The 17,040-nt window shown below is 42.7% G+C and overlaps 1 protein-coding gene across 6 annotated transcripts in view; it reads left to right on the top strand.

Annotated features, from left to right (window-relative positions):
• The window catches only part of DISC1 (DISC1 scaffold protein), a 342,719-nt gene that overhangs the window by 26,099 nt on the left and 299,580 nt on the right, over positions 1–17,040 (top strand). The gene's annotated exons all lie outside the window — the stretch shown is intronic.

The raw sequence follows: 17,040 nt of genomic DNA, 5'->3' as shown, positions 1-17,040 counted from the left end.
GTTTCAAGGAGACAAAAACTGTAAAAACAGGTATAAAGTTTATTATTAGAGACACAGCACAACATGTGGGAGAACACACAGAGAAACAGTTTGTTTATTTAAGACAGAAGCAAGGCAGAAATAACACACCTGGAGAGAAAGGGTATGGGCGTTCTCCCTAATGAGGAGAAGTGCGGTAAAGGGGTGGTTAAGTCACTTATACAGAGCAGTTCTTCCAGGTCTTTGTTCTCCTTTGGCCAATTATCTCACTTCTTTTCCCACATCTGACCTGCCCTAGAACCCTGCCCAGTATGCACGCGCATCTTTTTGCCAAGATGGATTCCAGTGCAGAGGCCTGTGGGAGGTTTGACATCACCTATTATGGGGTGGCACTCCCTCCTTTCTGACCCCTGAGGAGCCTTCCTGCGCACGTGCAGTTGGGGAGGTTTCCCTGACCTCAGGAGTGGTAGATGTGGTCGTCTTATCTCTTTGCTCCGGCAGAGCTCAGCTCCTGCCATTAACTTGGTCCTGGGAGTGTCGTTGGAACACAAAGCTTCACTTTCCTCTGCTTGACGAGCTCCAGCTGCCCAGCCCGGGGGCCGTCTACCTCCTACCTCAAGATGGCTTCGTTTTATAACTGAACTGAACAGAACACCCAGGCGGGCATTCACTGGCCTATGGTAGATCCTAGGTATTGTTTTCTAAAAATTGTAATGTTACTGTTTCTCAAGTTAACAGCGGGCCCCAAGCTTCCTTCTTCCCACCTCATGGCTGCCCTCTTCATTCTTCTGAGTGAAACACCTTGGAAATACACTTCTTTCCTTCTCAAGAACTGGCGAGGAATGCATTGGGTTGGGTGTCTGCTATTAATTTCGTCCACATTTCACAGTGTTAGGGGAATACTCCTCACGGTTTTGAGAAGCAGCATGGCTCTGGAGCGCACTGCCTGTGTTTTCATTCCTGCTTTGCCGGCTACCAGCTGTGTGAGTTTGGGCAAGGTACTTAACCTCTTGATTTCCCAGTTTTCCTCATCTGTAGAAAGAGGCTAGTAATAGGGCTGTTATGAGAATGAAATGAATTAATATTTGTAAAGGGTTGATAACAACGCCTGTGGCACAAATAATAAACAGGCACCTTATAAGGGCATCTTAAATGGACATGGCACGTGATCATGCGTTGTCAATGAAGTTTTCTCCCCAACATCTTATTCTTTGTTTATTTCAGTGGGCTTCACAGAAATGCAATTAACTTGTCTTTGTTCCCTTCTCTTGCCCCTGAGGTTGCTGGATTTCTTTGCTCATAGCATGTTTGTTTAGGCATTCATTTAGAATTGTATCCATTACAGGATCCGTATCTGGCTGACCAATCTATGGCTCTCAGATTCGACTTCTTTCCTTCTTGGAAGCAGAACACTTGTCCTTGGTAGGCCCGGGATTTCTCAAAGCCCATGAGTCCATTTCTGTGGTCACGCCCGTGAGTCCCTTTAGTCCTGGATCCTAATTTATCTGACCTCATTTGGGGACATGAACTCACTTGAAGGGGTAGGTGTTCTCTTTCTATCTTTTCTCCTCTCTTGAGCTTCCTGAATCATGCTACCACTATCCTTTCCACTCTGAAGATCATTTTCTTGAACAGAGATGAGGCCGAAACTTGGAGCTGTGTAATCCTACCCTGTCTTCTCTCTTATCTGTTACCCTTGTCCCCTAACCAGTGGGCTGGTCCCTGTCGGTTTGACTTTCTTGTCCTGGTTTGTTTGTTGGATGACTGGTTGGTTTATTTGAAGCACACCTTTTTTGCTGTTCTTAGCATCTTTACAGAAGGTGTAACTCCTTCTGGCTTTTAGTCTTGACATTTTTCTTATTGCTTCATGATCCCTTTGTACTTATTCCAAGTTATTTCCCGTCTGTTTATTTTTGCCCTTTGAAAATTTCTACCTCTTGGAAAGCTTCCCTTCCATCTCAGAAGTTCTTATAGATGCTACCTTGGGGTTATTGTGCTACGTGCGTGCCTTGGGCACTTGTGAAAAGCACAACTAGATTTCCTGCCCCAGGGATTCCGGTTCAGGAGGGCTGGGGAAAGGCCCTGAAGTGTTTCCTGCATTTTCACAGCTCTTCTGGGTGAGTTGATGCAAGAGATCCCCAGGACACACTCAAACTCAGCTACTTTGGAGCAGAAGCACCCAGTCTCTTTCCTCCCTCAAGCCATGAGTGAGGGTGACTCATGGGCGGGCTTCTCCAGGGGGCTGACCCCAGGATCAGCCCCCCGTTCCTGACCATTTCACCAGCTTTAATTCTGTCCCTTCCTTTCCCATTCAAGAAAGATAACTGAGGGCTTCCCTGGTGGCGCAGTGGTTGAGAGTCTGCCTGCCGATGCAGGGGACACGGGTTCGTGCCCCGGTCCGGAGGGATCCCACATGCCGCGGAGCGGCTGGGCCCGTGAGCCATGGCCGCTGAGCCTGCGTGTCCGGAGCCTGTGCTCCGCAACAGGAGAGGCCACAACAGAGAGAGGCCCGCGTACCGCCAAAAAAAAAAAAAAAAAACCCGAAAAAACTGAATGTGAGTGAGAGTAATATGGACTTAAGTATGTTCTAATTATAACAAATTAAATAACCCCAGCTTTAGTGCCTCACTACTCCCGACCCATCTCTGGTGTGCTGTCACCTTATTGTGGGAGCTCGACTCACCCAGCAGCCCCTTTTGGGGCAGTTTCTAACTCCAGCTTGACCTGGTCACTGTCTCCAGAGGTTCCCTTCCGCTTTGTGTAACTGATAGATTTTGTGTGGCCGTCAGATGACACCTGACGCTGTTCCCTGGGGAGGGCCTTTCCGTGGGAGCCTCTGCTTTAAACCAAATTGGCTCTGGCACGTTTTCAGGCTGGAAACTTTTGTGTAAAGGACTTTGTAAGTCCTGCGAGGTACGTACATTGGGACATTATTGCTGACTGCTGTTTCTCTTAGAGCTCTTAGCAATCTCCTTATTCTGGAGTATTTTACATGCAATAAGTGAATATCATTGAGCACTTCCACTTTGGGGATCACACCTGAGCGTTAGCAAATGTGAAACAGGCCATATACACTCCTTGGGGTCCAGTCCCAGCTCTCAGAGATCTGTTCGTACCTCAGACTCTGATTCCAGAGTCAGGGCCTGTGGCCTGCAGGATGGCATTGAGGTTGAGTGGAGGCCAGACTTCCCAGTCCTGGCTTCAACATTAACCAGCCATGTGACTTTGAACAAATTTCTTCTCTTCCATAAGTGATCTTATTTTTAAAATGGGGTGATAGGACTTCCCTGGTGGCACAGTGGTTAAGAATCCACCTGCCAATGCAGGGGACACGGGTTCGAGCCCTGGCCCGGAAGATCCCACATGCCACGGAGCAACTAAGCCCGTGCGCCACAACTACTGAGCCTGCGCTCTAGAACCCGCGAGCCACAACTACTGAGCCCACGTGCCACAACTACTGAAGCCTGCAGGCCTAGAGCCTGTGCCCCACAACAAGAGAAGCCAACGCAACGAGAAGCCCGTGCAACGCAACGAAGAGTAGCCCCCGCTCACTGCAACTAGAGAAAGCCATGCACAGCCAAAAATAAAAAAATAAATTTATAAAAAAAAATAAAATGGGGTGATAATAATCCTGTCCTTATTAGGTTTTGGTGAGGATTAAATGACATGAAGTATGTGAAGAATTTAGCATGTGCCTGGCACTTAGCAGGTGCTCAGTGAATATTGGATCAGATGATGTGGAATTCATCAAGCTGGTTTTTGATGTCATTTTCATGTGTCTTGCATTCTGAGTTGCTTTCTAGACCACATCTGTTGTGTGTACCATAAAGTCTGATAATTTGGGTGGGGAGAAGGTGGTCGCGGGGATGGAATATCATGGGCAGTAACCAGGCTGTTACGATAATAACGTGTGATCCATAAGCTATTGGGATAAGACTGGGTTATCAATCTTAGAAAATAGCATTAGGGAAACTTTTCATTTCTAAATGAAATGAAACACTTTCATTTCTAAAGTGTTTCAAAGCACTTTACAGTTTACATGTGTTTTCTCATGTCCTATCTTATTTAAACAAAAAGAAAAACTGAAGTGTAGGGAAAAACGGGTTTTCTTTATGTCCCATCATCAGGCTGGGTCTGACCCAGGTGTGCAGTTTCAGAGCTGAGATGTCGTCAGAACTGCTCTTCGTGGCTTATTGGAGCGCTTGTGGGGTGTGTAGAGTGCCCAGAACTATGCTAAGCACCGAAGGGTGTTATGAGAAAAATAGCTTTGTATCTTTGCAGCTGTGTATGTATGCTTCCGCTTAAGAGCATCTTTAAATGGACTTAGAGCCAATGTAATGACAAAACCTGATGACAGAAAACATGCCAAAAATAACCTTGAAACTCACCTCCTACATGGAGTGAGGATTTGTGTGGTGCCTCCGACGTCCCTTTGTTTCCACCCCACCTCTACCCCCATCCAGACTCACCCCTGATTTCAACCCCATCTGGCCCTTTCCCAGGATTAGTTGTATAATTGAAAATGTGCCCACAAACATAATCTCTGGATTGGTGGATTTCAAACAAAGCCGATTAGAGCGTTCCAACTGTAAGTGTATGGAAAGAATATCTCTCTTTAAAATATGTTACTTTTTTTTACATCTTTATTGGAGTATAATTGCTTTACAATGGTGTGTTAGTTTCTGCTTTATAACAAAGTGAATCAGTTATACATATACATATGTCCCCATATCTCTTCCCTCTTGCGTCTCCCTCCCTCCCACCCTCCCTATCCCACCCTTCCAGGCAGTCACAAAGCACCGAGCTGATCTCCCTGTGCTATGCGGCTGCTTCCCACTAGCTCTCTACCTTACGTTTGGTAGTGTATATATGTCCATGCCACTCTCTCGCTTTGTCACAGCTTACCCTTCCCCCTCCCTGTGTCCTCAAGTCCATTCTCTAGGAGGTCTGCGTCTTTATTCCTGCCTTACCCCTAGGTTCTTCCTGACATATTTTTTCTTAAATTCCATATATATATGTTAGCATACGGTATTTGTCTTTCTTTCTGACTTACTTCACTCTGTATGACAGACTCTAGGTCTATCCACCTCATACAAATAGCTCAATTTCATTTCTTTTTATGGCTGAGTAATATTCCATTGTATATACGTGCCACATCTTCTTTATCCATTCATCCGATGATGGGCACTTAGGTTGTTTCCATCTCCTGGCTATTGTAAATAGAGCTGCAGTGAACATTGTGGTACATGACTCTTTTTGAATTATGGTTTTCTCAGGGTATATGCCCAGTAGTGGGATTGCTGGGTCATATGGTAGTTCTATTTGTAGTGTTTTAAGGAACCTCCATACTGTTCTCCATAGTGGCTGTATCAATTTACATTCTCACAAACAGTGCAAGAGGGTTCCCTTTTCTCCACACCCTTTCCAGCATTTATTGTTGGTAGATTTTTTGATGATGGCCATTCTGACTGGTATGAGGTGATACCTCATTGTAGTTTTGATTTGCATTTCTCTAATGATTAATGATGTTGAGCATTCTTTCATGTGTTCGTTGGCAATCTGTGTATCTTCTTTGGAGAAATGTCTATTTAGGCCTTCTGCCCATTTTTGGATTGGGTTTTTTGTTTTTTTGTTATTGAGCTGCATGAGCTGCTTATAAATTTTGGAGATTAATCCTTTGTCAGTTGCTTCATTTGCAAATATTTTCTCCCATTCTGAGGGTTGTCTTTAGGTCTTGTTTATGTTTCCCTTTGCTGTGCAAAAGCTTTGAAGTTTCATTATGTCTCATTTGTTTATTTTTGTTTTTATTTCCATTTCTCTAGGAAGTGGGTCAAAAAGGATCTTGCTGTGATTTATGTCATAGAGTGTCCTGCCTATGTTTTCCTCTAAGAGTTTGATAGTGTCTGGCTTACATTTAGGTCTTTAATCCATTTTGAGTTTATTTTTGTGTATGGTGTTAGGGAGTGTTCTAATTTCATTCTTTTACATGTACCTGTCCAGTTTTCCCAGCACCACTTATTGAAGAGGCTGTCCTTTCTCCACTGTACATTCCTGCCTCCTTTGTCAAAGATAAGGTGACCATATGTGCGTGGGTTTATCTCTGGGCTTTCTATCCTGTTCCTAAAATATGTATTGATAATGAAAAGCTGAGGACCTTGATACTCTGCACGCGGCTTGTGTGGACTTCGCGTAGATTCTCACGCGTCTCTGTGTATCCTGCCCGCGGGTCACTGCGCTCCTCCTGGCCCCAGAGTGTGGCACTGTCTTGTGTTTTGCAGAAATGACACATCTGTTTTCCCTTTGGCTGATTGCTGGGCCCTGGGGTTCCTCTCCCTGCCTGTGCCCACAACCCCACCCTAGCACACTTCTCAGAGTGGCCTTGCTCTGGGGCCTCTCTGGTTGTTAATGTTAATTCTCAGAGTTAGGAATCCTGGTAAGAAGGAAGATTTCATGTGAAAACAGTTGTAGGTTGATTTTTGATTCCAAGAAAATAGTTCATTTTATAATTATATATATATATATAATTTTATAAACTTTTCCTTCATACACACATTTACTGTCAAAGTTTCCTCAGCTAGTAGGTCTCTCGAGGTGGCTGAGGGTTCCTCGAAGGACCTGTGTGGCATTGCCTGCATCCTTAGAGATGCTACCTTGATGGAGAATGGTAGAGGCCCGTGTGCACCATTGCTGTGCCTCCTTCAGAGGCTCTCTGGTAGAGGGCTTGTCCTTGTCTTGTCTTCCATCCTTCCATCCTTAAGGGTCCTTCCTTGCTCCGTTGCCCCCCTGTGTGACATCTTTTCCCCATGAGCTGGATTTCCCTGGTCCTGGTGTCACTGAACCAAAGTTGGGTTTACTCACTGGCACGCAGTAAAGCCAATCTCCTGACACCGGCTTGGGGTGAAGGAAAGTGTAGAGTTTATTGTAAGGATGGGTAGCTTGTGCTCTAAAGCCCTGAACTCCCGAAGGGTTTCTGCAGAACATTTTTAAAGGCAAGGCGAGGGAGGGGCATCCCGGGATATGTGATCCGCTTGTGTGCAGTTCTCTGATTGGTTGATGGTGATCAATTCTTAGGCGCCAGAAGGTCTGGGGACTATGTGCTCGTCATCATCATCAAGTAGTTAATTTCTTCCATTTGGTGGTGGTTTTAGCATCTAAACAATTCAGGAAATATGCATGAGGTACTGTTATCTGGGTACTTCAGAGAGGAGCTACGGCAGAGGATATGGGGGAGGGGTTTGTCCTGGGAGGGCTGCACAGGGTCCTGCTCAGTTACACTTATAGTTGTGAGTGTACGGCAGGTATATTATAGTCCTCTCCCTTTTCTTCCTGTGGTTTAGTTGAATTATTTTTCTTTGTCACAGCATATAACAGTTATATGAGCCTCATCCCTTTGGAAACATTTTTCAATCTTAACGCTCTTACCTATCATGTTGAGTAGGATAGGGCAAAGGAAAGACCCCTGCGTCAGGGAGCTGGGACCCTCTCTCTAGTGAGCCATCCATCTGTTGGCCTGGAACTGTTAATCACCAGCTATGAACCCACTTGCCTCTTCTACCTGTCCTGTCTCCAGACTCTACTTGTAAGCCGGAAAATCGGGAGAGGTCTTTTCAGATCTTTTCGGTAAAATCCAGATATTTACGTCTACCAGCTTTCCCCTGATTTACCATACCTGACATATAGTAGAGTTCTCAATAAATGCTACTGTCTTTTTCTTTTCTTTAAACATTAAAAAAATTGAGGTATAATTGATGTACAACTTATGTAAGTTGAGGGTGTACAACATAGTGATTCACAATTTTCAACGGTTTTACTCCATTTAAAGTTATTATAAGGATTGGTTGTCTTCCCTGTGTTGTGTGTATCCTTGTAGCTTATTTATTTTATACATAGTAGTTTGTACCTCTTAAACTCCTACCCCTGTCTTGCCCCTCCTTCCTCCCTCTTCCACTAGTGACCACTAGTTTGTTCTCTGTATCTGTGTTTCTTTTTTGTTATATTCAGTAGTTTGTTTTATTGTTTTAGACTCCATGTATAAATTATACATAGTATTTGTCTTTCTCTGACTTATTTCACTTAGCATAATACCCCCCAAGTTCATCCATGTTGTTGTAAGTGGCAAAATTTAATTCTTTTTTATGGCTGGATAGGATTCCATTGTCTATAGGTACACATCGTCTTTATCCATTAGTCTGTTGATGGATACTTAGGTTGCTTCCACATCTTGGAAACTGTAAACAATGCTGCTGTGAACACTGGGGTGCCTGTATCTTTTCAAATTAACGTTCTTGTTTTTTTCAGATAGATACCCAGTATGGGAATTGCTGGGTCATATGGTAGTTCTATTTTTAGTTCTTTGAGAAGGCTCTATACTGTTTTCCATAGTGGCTGAACCAATTCACATTCCCACAAACAGTGTTCGAGGGTTCCCTTTTCTCCACATCCTCTCCAGCATTTGTTATTTGTGTTCTTTTTGATGATAACTATTCTAAGAGGTGCAAGGTGAGATCTCATTGTGGTTTTAATTAGCATTTCTCTGATGATTAACAGTGTTGAGCATCTTTTCATGTGCCTGTTGACCATCTGTATGTCTTCTTTGGAAAAAATGTCTATTCAGGTCTTATGCCTGTTTTTTAATTGGATTTTTTATTTTTTTGATGTTGAGTTGCATGAGCTGTTTATATATTTTCAATATTAACTCCTTATCAGTCATATCATTTGCAAATATCTTCTCCCATTCAGTATGTTGTCTTTTCATATCATTGTTGGTTTCCTTTGCTGTGCAAAAACTTTTAAGTTTAATTAGTTCCCGTTTGTTTATTTTTGCTTTTATTTCCTTGCTTTAGGGGACAGATACAAAAAAATACTGCTATGATTTTTGTCAAAGAGTGTTCTGCCTATATTTTCTTCTAGGAGTTTTATGGTTTCTGGTCTTCCATTTAGGTCTTTAATCCATTTTATGTTTATTTTTGTATATGGTGTTAGAGGATGTTCTCATTTTATTCTATTACATGTAGCTGTCCAGTTTTCTCAGCACCATATCCATTGTATATCCTTGCCTCTTTTGTCTTGACCATAGATATTTGAGTTTATATCTGGGCTCTCTATTCTGTTCCATTGATCTATGGGTCTGGTTTTAGGCCAGTACCATACTGTTTTGATTACTGTAGCTTTGTAGTATAGTTTGAAGTCAGGGAGCCTCATTCCTCCAGCTCTATTCTAATTTTCAAAGGTTGTTTTAGCTATTTGGTCTTCTGTGTCTCCATACAAATTTTAAAATTATTTGTTCTAGTTCTGTGAAAAATGCCCTTGGTATTTTGCTAGGGATTGCAATGAATCTGTAGATTGCCTTGGTAGTATGGTCATTTTAACAATATTAATTCTTCCAATACATGAACACGATATATCTTTCCATTTGTTTGTGTCATCCTCAATTTCTTTCATCACTGTTCTATAGTTTTCCAAGTACAGGTCTTTTACCTCCTTAGGTAGGTTTGTCCCCAGGTATTTTATTCTTTTTGATGTTATTATAAATGGGATTGATTCCTTAATTTCTCTTTCTGATAGTTCATTGTTAGTATACAGAAATGCAGCAAAGAGAAAAAATTCTTTTTTTCCAGAAGAGTTGTTTTTTAATCAATGACTTTGTTTTTTGCTTTTAATTAATTTATTTTTAACATCTTTATTGGAGTATAATTGCTTTACAATGTTGTGTTAGTTTCTGCTATATAACACAGTGAATCAGCTACATGTATACATATATCCCCATATCCCCTCCCTCTTGCCTCTCCCTCCTACCCTCCCTATCCCACCCCTCTAGGAGGTCACAAAGCACCGAGCTGATCTCCCTGTGCTATGCAGCTGCTGCCCACTAGCTATCTATTTTACCTTTGGTAGTGTATATATGTCAATGCTACTCTCTCACTTTGTCCCAGCTTACCCTTCCCCCTCCCCATGTCCTCAAGTCCATTCTCTGTGTCTACCTCTCTTTTCCTGTCCTGCCCTTAGGTTCATCAGAACCTTTTTTTTTTTTTTTTTTTTTTATATTCCATATATATGTGTTAGCATACGGTATTTGTTTTTCTTTCTGACTTACTTCACTCTGTATGACAGACTCTAGTTCCATGCACCTCACTACAAATAGCTCAATTTTGTTTCTTTTTATGGCTGAGTAATATTCCATTGTATATATGTGCCACATCTTCTTTATCCATTCATCTGTCGATGGACAGTTAGGTTGCTTCCATGTCCTGGATATTGTAAATAGTGCTAAAATGAATATTGTGGTACATGTGTCTTTTTGAATTATAGTTTTCTCAGGGTATATGCCCAGTACTGGGATTGCTGGGTCATATGGTAGTTCTATTTTTAGTTTTTTAAGGAACCTCCATAATGTTCTCCATAGTGGATGTATCAATTTACATTCCCACCAACAGTGCAAGGGGGTTCCCTTTTCTCCACACCCTCTCCAGCATTTATTGTTTGTAGATTTTTTGACGATCACCATTCTGACCGATGTGAGGTGATACCTAATTGGAGGTTTTTTTTTTTTGCGGTACGTGGGCCTCTCACTGTTGTGGCCTCTCCCGTTGCAGAGCACAGGTTCCGGACGCGCAGGCTCAGTGGCCATGGCTCACGGGCCCAGCCGCTCCGTGGCATGTGGGATCTTCCCAGACCGGGGCACGAACCTGTGTCCCCTGCATCTCAACCACTGCGCCACCAGGGAAGCCCCTAATTGGAGTTTTGATTTGCATTTCTCTAATGATTAGTGATGTTGAGCATCCTTTCATGAGTTTGTTGGCAATCTGTATATCTTCTTTGGAGAAATGTCTATTTAGGTTTTCTGCCCATTTTTAGATTGGGTTATTTGTTTTTTGATATTGAGCTGCATGAGCTGCTTGTATATATTGGAGATTAATCCTTTGTCTGTTGCTTTCTTAGCAAATATTTTCTCCCAATCTGAGGGTTGTCTTTTGGTCTTGTTTATGGTTTCCTTTGCGTGCAAAAGGCTTTAAGTTTCATTAGGTCCCATTTGTTTATTTTTGCTTTTATTTCCATTTCTCTAGGAGGTGGATCAAAAGGGATCTTGCTGTGATTTATGTCATAGAGTGTTCTGCCTATGTTTTCCTCTAAGAGTTTGATAGTGTCTGGCCTTACATTTAGGTCTTTAATCCATTTTGAGTTTATTTTTGTGTATGCTGCTAGGAAGTGTTCTAATTTCATTCTTTTTCATGTATCTGCCCAGTTTTCCCAGCACCACTTATTGAAGGGCTGTCTTTTCTCCATTGTATGTTCTTGCCTCCTTTATCAAAGATAAGGTGACCATATGTGCGTGGGTTTATCTCTGGGCTTTCTATCCTGTTCCATTTATCTATATTTCTTTTTTTTGTGCCAGTACCATACTGTCTTGATTACTGTAGCTTTGTAGTATAGTCTGAAGTCAGGGAGCCCGATTCCTCCAGCTCCATTTTTCTTTCTCAAGATTGCTTTGGCTATTCAGGGTCTTTTGTGTTTCTATACAAAGTGTGAAGTTTTTTGTTCTAGTTCTGTGAAAATTGCCATTGGTAGTTTGATAGGGGTTGCATTGAATCTGTAGATTGCTTTGGGTAGTATAGTCATTTTCACAATGTTGATTCTTCCAATCCAAGAGCATGGTATATCTCTCCGTCTGTTTGTATTGTCTTTAATTTCTTTCATCAGTGTTTTATAGTTTTCTGCATGCAGGTCTTTTGTCTCCTTAGGTAGGTTTATTCCTAGGTATTCTATTCTTTTTGTTGCAATGGTAAATGGGAGTGTTTCCTTAATTTCTCTTTCAGATTTTTCATCATTACTGTATAGGAATGCAGGAGATTCTGTGCATTAATTTTGTATCCTGCTGCTTTACCAAATTCATTGATTAGCTCTAGTAGTTTTCTGGTAGCATCTTTAGGATTCTCTGTGTATAGTATCATGTCATCTGCAAACAGTGACAGTTTTGCTTCTTCTTTTCCAATTTGTATTCCTTTTATTTATTTTTCTTCTCTGATTGCCATGGCTAAAACTTCCAAAACTATGTTGAATAATAGTGTGAAAGTGGGCAGCCTTGTCTTGTGTCTGATCTTAGAGGAAATGCATTCAGTTTTTCACCATTGAGAAGGATGTTGGCTGTGGGTTTGTCATATATGGCCTTTATTATGTTGAGGTAGTTTCCCTCTATGCCTACTTTCTGGAGAGTTTTATCATAAATGAGTGTTGAATTTTGTTGAAAGATTTTACTGCATCTGTTGAGATTATCATATGGTTTTTACCCTTCAGTTTGTTAATATGGTGTATCCCATCGATTGCTTTGCATATATTGAAGAATCCTTGCATTCCTGTGATATGTTTAGTAACATATTGTTTAGCCTCCATGTGTTTGTGTTTTTTGCAGTTTTTTTCTTGTAGTTGATTTCTAGTCTCATAACATTGTGGTTGGAAAAGATGCTTGATGTGATTTCAGTTTTCTTATATTTACCAAGGCTTGTTTTGTGACCAGCATGTGATCTACCCTGGGGAATATTCCATGTGCACTTGAAAAGAATGTGTATTCTGCTGCTTTTGGATGGAATGTTTTCTATATATTTAAGTCCATCTGGTCTAATGTGTATTTTAAGGCTGGTGTTTCCTTATTGATTTTCTGTCTGGATGATCTGACCATTCATGTAAGTGGGTTGTTAAAGTCTCCTACTACTAGTCTGTTACTGTTGATTTCTCCCTGTATGTCCATTAGTATTTGCTTCATGTATTTAGATGCTCCTATGTACATGTATATTTACAATTGTTATATCTTCTTCTTGGATTGATCCTTTGATCATTATGTAATGTCTTTGTCTCTTGTAACAGTCTTTATTCTAAAGTCTATTTTGTCTGACATAAGTATTGCTACCCTGGCTTTCTTTTCATTTCCATTTGCATGACGTTTTCATTTCATTTCCATTCCTTCACTGTGTGTCTGTGTGTGTCTTTAGATCTGAAGTGAGTGTCTTGTAGGCAGCATACATTCAACTCTTGTTTTTGTATCCATTCAGCAACTCTATGTCTTTTGATTGCAGCATTTAGTCCATTTACATTGAAGGTAATTATTGATATGTATGGGGTTGTTTTTGTAGATATTTTTTGCTCCTTTCTTCTTTTGTTCTCTTATGATTTTTGATAGCTATCTTTAGTGTTATGTTTGTATTCCTCTTTCTTTTTTGTGTATGTATTTATTATAGATTTTTGGTTTGTGGTTACCATGATTTTTATATTATACATATATATAATTTTATATATATATATATATATATATATATATATATAATTGTTTTAAGTTCCTGATCTCTTAATTTCAAATGCTTTCTAAGAACTTTGCATTTGTACTCTCCTCCCATCATGGTTACATTTTTCTTTTTTTTATACATCTTTATTGGAGTATAATTGCTTTGTAATAGTGTGTTAGTTTCTGCTAAGGTTACTGTTTTTAATATCATGTTTTACATTGAATAGTTGTTTGTATCCCTTAACATAGCCCTTATTGTGGATACGGATGATTTTACTACTTTTGTCTTTTCACCTTCCTACTAGCTTTGTGCGTGAATGATTTCATACCTTTACTGTATGTTTGCCTTTACTGATGAGCTTTTTCCTTTTGTAATGTTCATGTTTCTAGTTGTGACCTTTTCTTTTCAACTTAGAGAAGTTCCTTTAACATTTCTTGTAAAGCTGGTTTGGTGGTGCTGAAGTGTTTTAGCGTTTGCTTGTCTGTAAAGCTTTTGATCTCTCCATCGGATCTGAATGAGAGCCTTGCTGGGTCGAGAGTATTCTGGGTTGTAGATTTTTCCCTTTCATCCCTTTAAATATATCATGCCACTTCCTTCTGGTCTGTAGAGTTTCTGCTGAAAAATCAGCTGGTAGCTTTATGGGAGTTCCCTTGTAAATTATTTGTTGGTTTTCCCTTGCTGCTTTTAATATTCTCTCTTTATGTTTAATTTTTGCCATTTAAAGTACAGTGTGTCTTGGTGTGTTCCTCTTTGGGGTTCATCCTGAATGGAAGTCTCTGTGCTTCCTGGACTTGGGTGACTTTTTCTTTTCCCAGGTTAGGGAAGTTTTCAGTTATTATGTCTTCAAATATTTTCTCAGGTCCTTTCTCTCTTTCTTCTCCTTCTGGGACTTCTATAATGTGAATGTTAGTGTGCTTGATGTTGTCCCAGAGTTCTCTTAAACTGTCCTAACTTCTTTTTGTTCTTTTTTCTTTTTTTCTGTTCAGCCTCAGTAATTCCCACTACTCTGTCTTCCAGCTCACTGATCCGTTCTTCTGTATCTTTTAGTATACTGTTGATTCCTTCTAGCGTATTTTTCATTTCGGTTATTGTATTCTTCATTTATGCTTGGTTGTTCTTTATACTTCGACTCTGTTAAAAACTTCTGACTTCTCACTCTGTGCATCCGTTCTTCTCCCAAGTTCTTTGATCATCTTTACGATCATTACCCTGAACTCCTGGGTAGATTGCCTATCTCCACTTCACTTCACGCTTCTTCTGGGCATTTATCTTTTGTGGAACATGTTCCTCTATTGCCTTATTCTCCCTAACTTGCTGTTTTCCTTTTTGCGTATCTGGTAGGTTGGTTATGTTTCCCAACCTTGGAGAAGTGGCCTGCTGTAGGAGATACCCCATGTGTCCCAGCAGCACACTCCCCTCTTGTCACCCAAGCTGTATGCTCTAGGGGTTCCCTGTATGAGGGCTGCTTGGGTCCTTCTGTTGTGGGGAGCTATGTGGGTGGTCTAGCAGGCTTGGTTGGCCCCCAGTCTGGTTGGTTGCTAGGCCCTGCCTTGTGTGGAGGTGGCAGGCCACTGGTTGGCAGGGGCCAGTCATGGGGTGGCTGACTGCCAAACCCTGGGGGCCCAGGGCCAGTGCTGGCTCACTGATGGGCAGAGTCAGGGTCCTGGAGACTCCGGGGCTGTTGTCCCTTCATTGGTGGGTGAAGCCAGGTCCTGGGGTTGGTGCTGGTCTGCTGGTAGGCAGAGCTAGTCTTGAGTCTGATTGCAGGGCCCAGGGGTCCCTGAGGTGGTGTTGGATTGCTGGTGTTTGGGGGCCAGTTCCTGCACAGTTGGGTGCAGGGTCTGGGGTGTCCTGCTAGTGGGCAGGGCCAGGGGCCAGCCTGTCCCAGTGTAGGATCTGGCCTACCGGTGGGCGGGCTGTTTCCGCAGGCTCTGGGACTGGGGTTTTCCTGCGTCTGGTGTCTGCCCCTGGTGGGTAAGGCTGCTCTGGACACGAGAGCAGGCTCCCTGGGGCTGGTGGGTGCCTGTTCACTGGTGGGTGGGGCTGGGTCCTGGCCTTCTGGTGGACAGGGCCATGTCCAGAGGGGTCTGTGGGCTCAGGGAGTCTTAAGGCAGCCTGTCTGCTGGTAAGCAGGGCTGTGTCCTCACCCAGTTAGTTGCTTGACCTGAGGTACCCCAGCACTGGCCCCTACAGGCTGTTGGGCCAGGGCAGGGCTGGGTCCTGGGGCTAATAGCTGGAGGGAGGATTCCACAGTGGCCCTTGCCAGCCCAGTGTCCACGTGGTAGAATGAGCTCCCGCAAACACCTGCCACCGGTGTCTGTGTCCCCAGGGTGAGCTGCAGTTGTCTCCTGCCTCTCCAGGAGACGCTCTGAGATCAGCATGTAGGTCTGACCCAGGTTCCCCTCAATTCATGGCTTTCTTCCCTGGGACTCGGAGCATGCGAGATTTTGTGTGAACCCTTTAAGACCGGAGTCTCTATTCCCTCAGCCCTCTGGGACTCCGGAAAGTATGCCCTGCTGGGCTCTCAAAGCCAAATGCTCTGGGGGCTCCTCTTCCTGGTGCAGGACCCTTGGGCTTGGGAGCCTGATGTGGGGCTCAGACCCCTCACTCCTTTGCGAGAACCTCTGCAGTTGTAATGATTCTCCAGCTTCTGTGTCTCCCACCCGGGGGGAACCTGACTGTATCGCGAGTCCGCCCTTCCATAGCTGTCTCGTCGTGGTTCCTTCTTTACGTCTTTAGTTGTGGAAGAGCTTTTCTGGTAGGTTCTGGTCTTTTTCATCGATGGTTGTCCTGTAAGTAGCTGTGATTTTGGTGTGCCCGTGAGAGAAGGTGAGCTCAGGGTCCTTCTACTTCGCCATCTTGGCTGATCTCTCTCTACTGTCTTTTTTTAAAAAGAAATTTATTTATTTTATTCATTTATTTTTGGCCGCGTTGGGTCTTCGTTGCTGTGTGCGGGCTTTCTTCAGTTGCGGCGAGCGGGGGCTACTCTTCGTTGCGGTGCACGGGCTTCTCATTGCGGTGGCTTCTCTTGTTGCAGAGCACGAGCTCTAGGTGTGTGGCTTCAGTAGTTGTGGCACGTGGGCTCAGTAGTTGTGGCTCGCGGGCTCTAGAGCGCAGGCTCAGTAGTTGTGGCGCACGGGCTTAGTTGCTCCGTGGCATGTGGGATCTTCCTGGACCAGGGCTTGAACCCATGTCCCCTACATTGGCAGACGGATCCTTAACCACTGCACTACCAGGGAAGTCCTGGACATGATTTACTGTTAATAAACCCATGTAGGCTCTCTCCATAAGTAAGTGCTCACAAACAACCCTGTTACTGATCTTCTGCAGCTCATCTGGTGTCTGTGTCCTGCTCATTGATCTGAAATTGCTGGGCTTCAATTTGCAGGAATGATCTGTTTCCCTTTTTAGAACCAGGCAGGATGCTTGTGTGTTTCCAGTCTGTCGACCTTCTCCTGTTCTCAAAGAACACCTCAGCCATTGCCCGATCTCATTTTCACGTTCCTTTAGTATAAGTGAATTAAATCCAATTTATTACCCAGGTTTGCCTCATTTGTTTCAAAATAGGCTGTGTACAGAGGAAACTCTATTCCCTTAGCGAGAGTTAACTCAAGTTTTAAAACCCATTCTAGAGAAAAACAGACTCATCTAGTTTGTTTTCGCTATTAAACATGTTTTTTGAAAAAGGAATCGGCCTTTTGATATTGCTGGAAGTTGAGAAAGATAGCCTAAAGACCAAAAAGGTAAATAAAGAGAGAGAGGGAGACAAAACACTTGATTCTGAGTG

This window comes from Tursiops truncatus, chromosome 16, assembly GCF_011762595.2.
Source record: "Tursiops truncatus isolate mTurTru1 chromosome 16, mTurTru1.mat.Y, whole genome shotgun sequence".
Lineage (NCBI taxonomy): Eukaryota > Metazoa > Chordata > Mammalia > Artiodactyla > Delphinidae > Tursiops > Tursiops truncatus.
The sequence above is the reverse complement of the archived record's forward strand: the minus strand, read 5'-3'. Positions and strand labels throughout refer to the sequence as shown.